An 8,132-nucleotide genomic window follows, 5' to 3' on the forward strand; every position below is an offset into this window, starting at 1 on the left:
CAGGTGGAAAGAGCGTGGCAGGCGAGGGAGGAAGAGCCAGCAGCTGGGTCCATGGTTCTACCTGACACTTTTAGACTCAGTTTCACTTTTAGCTTCAATTGAGTTTTGTCTGTGGTGGACTCGAGGTTAAGGTTTATTTACGTCCATATAGATATCTAATTGAACTAGCACCATTTGCAGAGAGGATTATCCTTTCCCTACAGCATTAGAGTGGTAACTCAGTCACACACCAGGTGAATGTGTAGGTGTGGGTCTGTTTCTGGACTTTTTAAAAAGTAAATTTTATTGTGTGCATTTGAAGTTTACAGTGTAATGTTACGGGATACATATAGATAGTAAATTGGTTACTATGGCGAAGCAGATTAGCATGTCGAGCTGGGTGCTGTAGTGCCCGACTGTCGTCCCAGCTACTCGGGAGGCTGAGCCGGGAGGATGGCTTGAGTCCAGGAGTTTGAGTCCAGCCTGGGCAACTGCATCTCAAACAAACCAAAACAAAACATGTCATTATCTTACATATTTACTTTTGTTTTGTTTTGCTGAAATCTATTTCTTTAACAACATCCCTTGTTTCTGGACTTTCTATTCCGTTCCATTGGTCTATTTTCCAGTCCTTGTCCCAGAGCCATTATCGTGGCCACATACTAACTGTCGATGTCTGGCTAAGTTTTCCCTCCTTTAGGGTTGCTCTGGCTATTCTTAGCCCTTTGGTTTCCATATGTATTCAGAGTCAGTTTGCACATGCGTACACGCACACACAATGCTGGGATTTTTATTGGGATCGCGCTGGATTCATAGACCATTGTGGGGAGAATTGGCACCTTCACACACGGAGTCGTTCAATCTGCCAATTCATGGATGTATATGTAGCCCTTTATTTATTTAGGTTTTCTTTAGCTTCATCGCAGTTGTATTTGTGTATGTGTTTGTGCATCTTTTTATTAGATTTCTTCCTACGTATTTGATATTTTGATGTCATCATAGATAGCATCATTTATACATTTCATCTTTTTTGACCAATATTTTGAATCGGGAGCTGGTGGTGGAAAGAATCAGAGATGGCAGGAAATTCCGTCTAATGTAGGGCTGGCCGGGGTGTCCAGGTTCAGGGGCAGTAACATCTGTGGTGCCCTTCATAGGGTCAGGGGCTCCGGTGACAGGCTCTGAGCCACGGTGGTTTTGCTGTAGGGTCTGGTGTGCCGGGTGTGGGGGAAGGAGGCGATGTGGCCTCCTCGTGAGACAAGATCTGGGGTGTGATGTGGCTGTGATTCATGCTGTCTCGTCTCTGTTGCTTTTGCCTATTTTGTGCATCTGATTTTCCTTTTCTGCTTAAATCCACCAGTGTTGGTTTTTGTTGCTGGCAGCCAAAAAGCAGGATGAGGAGGGCACCAGGGCTGAGTATGTTTGCAAGTTGCGTGGAGACCTACATCCTGCCAAATATTGTATTTGTAAGAGGTATTCTAGAAACAATCTCATACCCAAGAAGAGGGGAATGGTAAACTATGACATATTCGTGGGATGGAAAAACATTAAGCGAAAATGCAAGATACAAACAGCATTAGCTCAACAAAAGAAATACATGGCTGTTTTGAGGGACATATGACAGAATGGTAGGAGCTGAGACTTTTGCGGTGATACGAGTGATTTTTTTCTCCTCATCTATACCCTGTTATATACTTTCCATATATTCTATTATGAACAGATTTTACTTTTATAACCAGAAAAAAAGAATCCAGCTAGAAGCAATGCCAAAGACACCCAGGCAATTTGCAAGCCCAGGCTCCCTGGCTGTCCTGGGAACACCTATGCCAGGCCCTCGTGGTTTATCAGGCTGTGGCACGTGGGATGCTCCCTGTCGTGGAGGGAGGATCACCCGGCCTAGCCCCCAGCTACCAGGCTCAGGAGAATCCTAAATTCTCACCTGACCTCCCTTCCAGCAGACACAGGAGCAGGAGGCTGGTGTTTCAGGTAGAGTTTGACTGGTCCCAGGTAGATACTGTGTAAATGCAGAGCCAAGCCTCATGTCACTGAGTGGTGACAGCTTAGGAGCATGGGAGGCCTGGAAGGCCTTGGAAGTCTCCTAAGATGCAGGGCATGGGCTGAAAGCAGGAGGAAACGCCAAGAGGAACGACAGATGCAGCATCAATGGCCCACGCTCTCCCCACCGCAGCCAGCGGAGTGGTGCTGAGCGGGAAGAAGTAGGACACTTGTCATTTCTTTAGCATGAACTCTGACTAGTTTTCTCCAGGATTCATGTGGCCCTTGGGAGTCATGCGTGTGTCTGGTACGTGGTAACTGGCTGTCTACTAGGACAAATCAGGACACCTTGAAGGCAGCCAGACCTAGAGAGTCTCCCCCGCCCCTTGGACTCCTGCCAGGGGCATTATAGTGACAGAATGGCGCAGGGAAGGTGCTGCTGGGGGAGGAGGTTTGGTGTGGCAGGCATTGCTCAGAGTCCTTTGATAGCTTTGATCTTCTCCTTCTTCCATAGAATATCCCGCTGGGTATCTACTATTCAGCTGAAGACTACATTTCCCAGCCTCCCTTGCAGCAGGGGCTGGCCATGTGACTAAGTACTAGCCAATGGGCTGTGAGTGCAAGTGCTGAGTGCAACTTGTGGGTTGGGGCATTAAAAGGCAGGGGCACATGTACCCCTACTCCTTTCCCTCTTCCTGATATAGCACAAATATGGCAGTGAGCCATCTTGAGCTATGTGGAGGAGGAATATCAGAGCTATGTGGGCCCTTTACAAAATTGTAGAGTAATGCCACCATAGCAAGTCTTGTACCTGAGACAGAAAAGTAGACTTGTACCTCGTTTAAGCCACTTTATATTATTGCTGTTGGCAGTGGGGAAGGTTTCCTTAAAGATAGACAGAGATTGCAAGGGCGAGAGGCTTGAAAAAGGGGACGCTCTAGATGAGAGGAGGAGACTTGCAATTGCCCACACCGGGTTTTAGGGCACGGGGATGAGGGGACCCTGTGAAGGGCCGAATTTCCCGTGGTGCCTCCTGAGATGATGGGCAGCACCCCAAGTTGTGCAGTTTAACCCTTTCACTCCTGCGCTGTGATTCCTTTAGGTCTCCCGCCCTCGGTGAGGCTGGTCTCTGCATACCACGTTGGGTTGTGGTGTCATGCAACATAGAGTAAGAACAGAGGAGGGACAGAGATATGGTCAATGGCAAAGTGATAGTAGCCCCCAGTGCAGGGAGAAGCAGGGGGTCTGAGAGCAGAGCTGCCGGGGATAAATCAGCTTTGCTGCAAAGCGAAGGAAGCTGGAGGCGGAATGGGTCACAGGAGGGTTTTTATTTTCTTGTCATTGGAAGAAATAGCAGCATGCATGTTTGCTGATGGGAACAGTCCAGTAGAAAGGGAAAGTGTTGATGCAGCACAGAAGTGACCATTGTGAAGTCCGTGAGGAGGCTGGGGGTGGGGGTGGGGGCCGGCCCCGCGCACAGGTGGAGGGGCCAGCCCTGGCTAGGAGCATGGGCAGTTGTCTGTGTTAACAGCAGGGACAGTAGAGCTGTGATCGTAAATGCAAGAACCTAGTAGCTTATGGGAGCGTGGGGTCTACATGAGGCCAGAGCACCCAGAGGAAGAGAAAAGTCCCAGCGATAAGGGATGAAGTAGGACCCAGCATTGGAGATGACAGCAGCAAGGAACAAAGTGGTCCAACAAGTGTTAACCATGAAAGAAGAGATATAAAAGTGGCAGGATTGTTATTCTGCACTTTTTGTATCTTCTGTTTTTCAATGATCAGCATGTATTTTTTATCAGAAGAAAAAGAAGTTGAAGATAAGGTCTAATTTTAAACGTTGTCACAGTCTCTGCAATGACCCCCGGTGGGCCTGTCTCCTGTGTAATCCCGACCCCTGGAGTGGGGGCAGGACTGTGACTCTTCTCAGGAAAAGTGATGAGCTGACATCCTTCCTGAGACGAGGTTATGGAAAGACTGGAAGACTGTGACGTCTGCCTTGCTGGCCCTCTTGGAGCCCTCGCCCCCGGAGAAGCAGCTGCTACGTTGTGAGTTGTCCTGTGTGGGGGTCCACGTGGCAAGGAACTGACTTCTCCAGCCGACAGGCGCTATGGCCTGCCAACAGCCACGCAGGTGAGCCTGAGAGTCAGTCCTGGAGATGCTGCAGACCCAGAGACACCCTGGTTGCAGGTTTGTGAGCCACCATGAGCCAGAGGACCCGGCTACGCCCGCCTTGATTCTTAACTCACATCAACGACGTGATAGTAAATGGATGTTGCTTTAAACCAGCACTTTTGGGACAATTTGTTATTGCAGCAACAGATAGCTAATACGGAAGGAGAGGCATGTTCGCAGTTCAGGATTCGGTCCTTGCATGTATGGGTCCGTCCTCCTGCCTACCCGGTTTCTCTGGTGGATCACTGCCCTCCAAGCCAGGCAGCGCAGCGACGAAACGTGTGGGCTCTGGGGCCAGCCCGCCTGGCTCCAGTCTCAGCTCTGCCTCTTGCTGGCTATGTGGCCTTGGGCTGGTCACTTTCTCCATGTGCCTCGTTTTACTTCTTTGTCAAGAGAGGGCAGTAATAATGGGAAGATTTAATAAGTTAATGCCTGTGAAGCGCCTCCCAACCCAGAGCCGGGCACACGGCAGGTGCTGATACAGTGTTAGCTGCTGTTATAGCCGCCCCTGGGCCGGAGTCAGGGCTGTGAAACTGCTTTGTGTACCTGCTCCCCTTTCCCACTCACCTGCGGGCCACACTGAGGACTGATCTCACGATGCCGCTCTGTGCTCCGGCACCCTCTGTGGCTCCTCAGGGTCCCCGAAGACGTTCTAAAATCACTACCTGGAGTTCCAAGACCCTCTTCACCCAAGTCAAATTCTCCTCCCTACATAAAACTCCCGCTCAAACGCCTGCTAGGCCGTCACCGCCCCTCTCCTCCCCTTGGCTCTCCGCTGCAGGTGCAGTGGTTCGCCTGCCCCCAAGTGCATGGCCCCCGGGCCTTCAACACGAGACACGACTGCAGTCCAGCCCCTCACAAAGTTGGCTCTGCAATCAGCTCTGCACCGCGCCTCCCACTACTGCCAGGTCGTCTTGGGCGTAAGAGTGGTTTTCCCTAGAGTCTGTGGCCACCCTCCCCTCCCGCCGCCGTCCCGTCCTGGTCTCTCCTGGGGCCCAGGAGTGGGAGGGATCCCGAGAGGCTGGCAGCTCAGGGAAGACTTCCCTTTGGAGGAGGTGGGACCGGCTCTGAGTTTGGAAGTGGACGCGGCATGCAGGGAGGCAGAGGTGCATCCGCAAAGGCAGCTCGTTCGGAGCCCTGGAAAAACAGGGAGATCGTGGCCTTGAAGGCCCCCCTCCAACCGAGAAGGTGCCCTGTCCCTCGCACCAGGGGGGTGACAGCCAGACCCCCAGGGAGACCTGGCCCCGCATAGCCCAGCGGGCAGCTCCACCACCACCACCGGCTGCATTTTGTTGTTGTTGCCATTAGGTTCTTTTTGCCGTAGAACCCTGACTCGAAATACGCAAAACCTCCTCAAAAGAACATGAAAAGGAAAATTAGAGGGAGACGGCCAAGGTACTTTGCAAAATTGGAAAAATCAGCGCGCTCCCCGTTGCAGAGTTCGTGGGCATATCCACTCGGCTCTGATTAAGGGGAGTTGGTGTTTGTGGGGGCGTTCAGCAAGAGGTCTCTGATTGGGAGACAATTTTGTGGCTTTAGCCTGTAATTTGGATGCCGGAGATCAGGCAGTGTTAATGTGATAACCTTGCAAACCTCTGCTTGTGACCAGACATAACGGACAGCCACCACGAGCAGTCATCAGAGCCAGCGCGGCAGACACTCAGCTCCTGAGGCTGGCGCAGGCCGGGAAGGCCGAGTCTTCAAAGGCAGTTGAGTCGAGCCCCGTCACGGCCGGCTTTGGGAATTTGGAAGTAAAAGTTGTTGGTCTTGTTTATCATCTAGTTCTAAATGCGCCCTGCTATGGAGTTTCATTTTTGTTAGATGTTGATGTTGAGTATTATCCATTCCTAGACCAGAGGCTTTGAGGCAGGAGGGGAGACACAGGTATCCCACCCTGGGGTCTTGCACGCTGCAGGGGCTTTGCACAGAGACGCTGGACAAAGGAACGCAGGAATGGACGGGTTAAAAGACATGTTCTAGGCTCGAACAGGGTTGGCCATTCGAGTAGAATGTTTGCCGCAAGAAATCTTCCTGGTGGTCAGAGTCATTCGAATGTCGCTAGGAACCAGGAACATATGGGTTCCTTTTGACTAGTGAGCACTTTTGCACATTTCTCTTGGTTCCTAAATCACCAAGATCAGAAGACAACTGAGAAGACAGAGAAACTGTGTGTTTCAAATGTGGAAACTTGGGATGAAGGGGCTGGAAGTGGCAGGACAGGGTCAGAGAGGGTAGGGTGGGTTGGGGGGCATCAGTGTCCACAGTGGCAGGTCCTTCCCTCTCTGTCCCTGCAGGATCCCCCCCGGGCCTGCATTCCCCATGTTGTCCTTAGGAACATGTGCGGCACATTGGAGCCCATATATATAGTCTTTGAGGCTCTGGTTTTGTATTGCTATTTCTTTGGTTCAGCTCCTCCCAACCCAGTGTGACCCGTGTGGGCTGCATTCCCACTTCCTCTCTGTTTGGCTGGGAGAAGATTGAAAAATTTTTTTTTTTTTTGACACAGAGTCTGGCTCTGTTGCCCGGGCTAGAGTGCCGTGGCATCAGCCTAGCTCACAGCAACCTCAAACTCCTGGGCTCAAGCTATCCTCCTGCCTCAGCCTCCCGAGTAGCTGGGACTACAGGCATGCGCCACCATGCCCAGCTAATTTTATATATATATATTTAGTTGTCCAGATAATTTCTTTCTATTTTTAGTAGAGATGGGGTCTCGCTCTTGCTCAGGCTAGTCTCGAACTCCTGACCTTGAGCGATCCACCCGCCTCATCCTCCCGGAGTGCTAGGATTACAGGCGTGAACCATCACGCCTGGCCAAGATCGGAAGTTTTTGAACAGGAATACTTACCGGGAAATTGAAGGCCAACAAACCAACAGAATATAAGAGCGAATAAGACATGAATGAGTTTATACAGTTCAAATGCCTGATCCTAACTTTAACTAAGATCTAATCAGGGTCAGTTAGCTGAGCTGACATCATTGATGGGGAACCAGACTCCGGTTCTTCCCCTTTCTAAAGGTTAGCAGAGATACGCAAACATCCAGTGCTAAGTATACTTTCCGGTTTGGCATGTGACTTTTGATAACATCTCTGGGCTAGATGATAATGGAGTCCAGCGGATTTTTCTCATTAAACAGGGACCACTGAGCAATAGCCACCAAGGAAATGGGTCTCTAGTGGAAAGCCACAGGGCTCTGTTCCTGTTCAACTCCTTGCTTAATGACTTCAATACAAAGTCTAAGAAGTCTGCTTATCTAACTGGCAAATGAGAGGAAATTTACACTCAAAGGACTGTTACCAAACACAAATGATTTGGATAAACTTTCCTGTGCTGGGGGGAATCCAGGTTGTTGAAAAGTTTTCACTTTTACCTATAACATCTTTATACAAAATACTTTTCTTATTCTCAATCTGATTGCCAACAGCCTAGTGCTCTGTGAGTTGTTAATAAAATTATCATTAAAAGATTCTGAAGTCAAATTAATTGGGTAAATGCTATATGCCTTTGGAGATTCACACACGTTAGTGTGTAAAAGGCACTGACAAGTCCTGCAATATTGAAACATGCTTGTTTGCAGTCAAACTATTAATCAGACTATTAATGGATATTTCTATTAATATCCTTTGGAAGTGTTCCAGAAATATTGCTTGGGAAACACTGTCCCAAAATACATTTTCCTGAGTGACATAAAAGTATAAATAGTTTGTCTATTTTCCTCAATAAGACAAAAAGGGCTGTCAGAATACGATCACCAAATTGCGGCAGGCACCTCCAGCAATGTGGAAACCTAATGTCTTCCCTTGGCCCCCACAACATAGGGTCTTATGTTGTTTCTTTCAGCTGGTGAACAGGTGTCTATAATACTTTGGTGTCGTTTTGAGTTTTATTTCTTTAATTGCTAGTGAAGCTTTGCAGTTTTCCATGTGATGAGTTGTTACCTAAATTTTCTGGCATGGAAATTGCATTTTCTTCTTCTCTGATCACTTA

Source organism: Propithecus coquereli, unplaced genomic scaffold (assembly GCF_000956105.1).
Source record: "Propithecus coquereli isolate 6110/MARCELLA unplaced genomic scaffold, Pcoq_1.0 Scaffold120, whole genome shotgun sequence".
Lineage (NCBI taxonomy): Eukaryota > Metazoa > Chordata > Mammalia > Primates > Indriidae > Propithecus > Propithecus coquereli.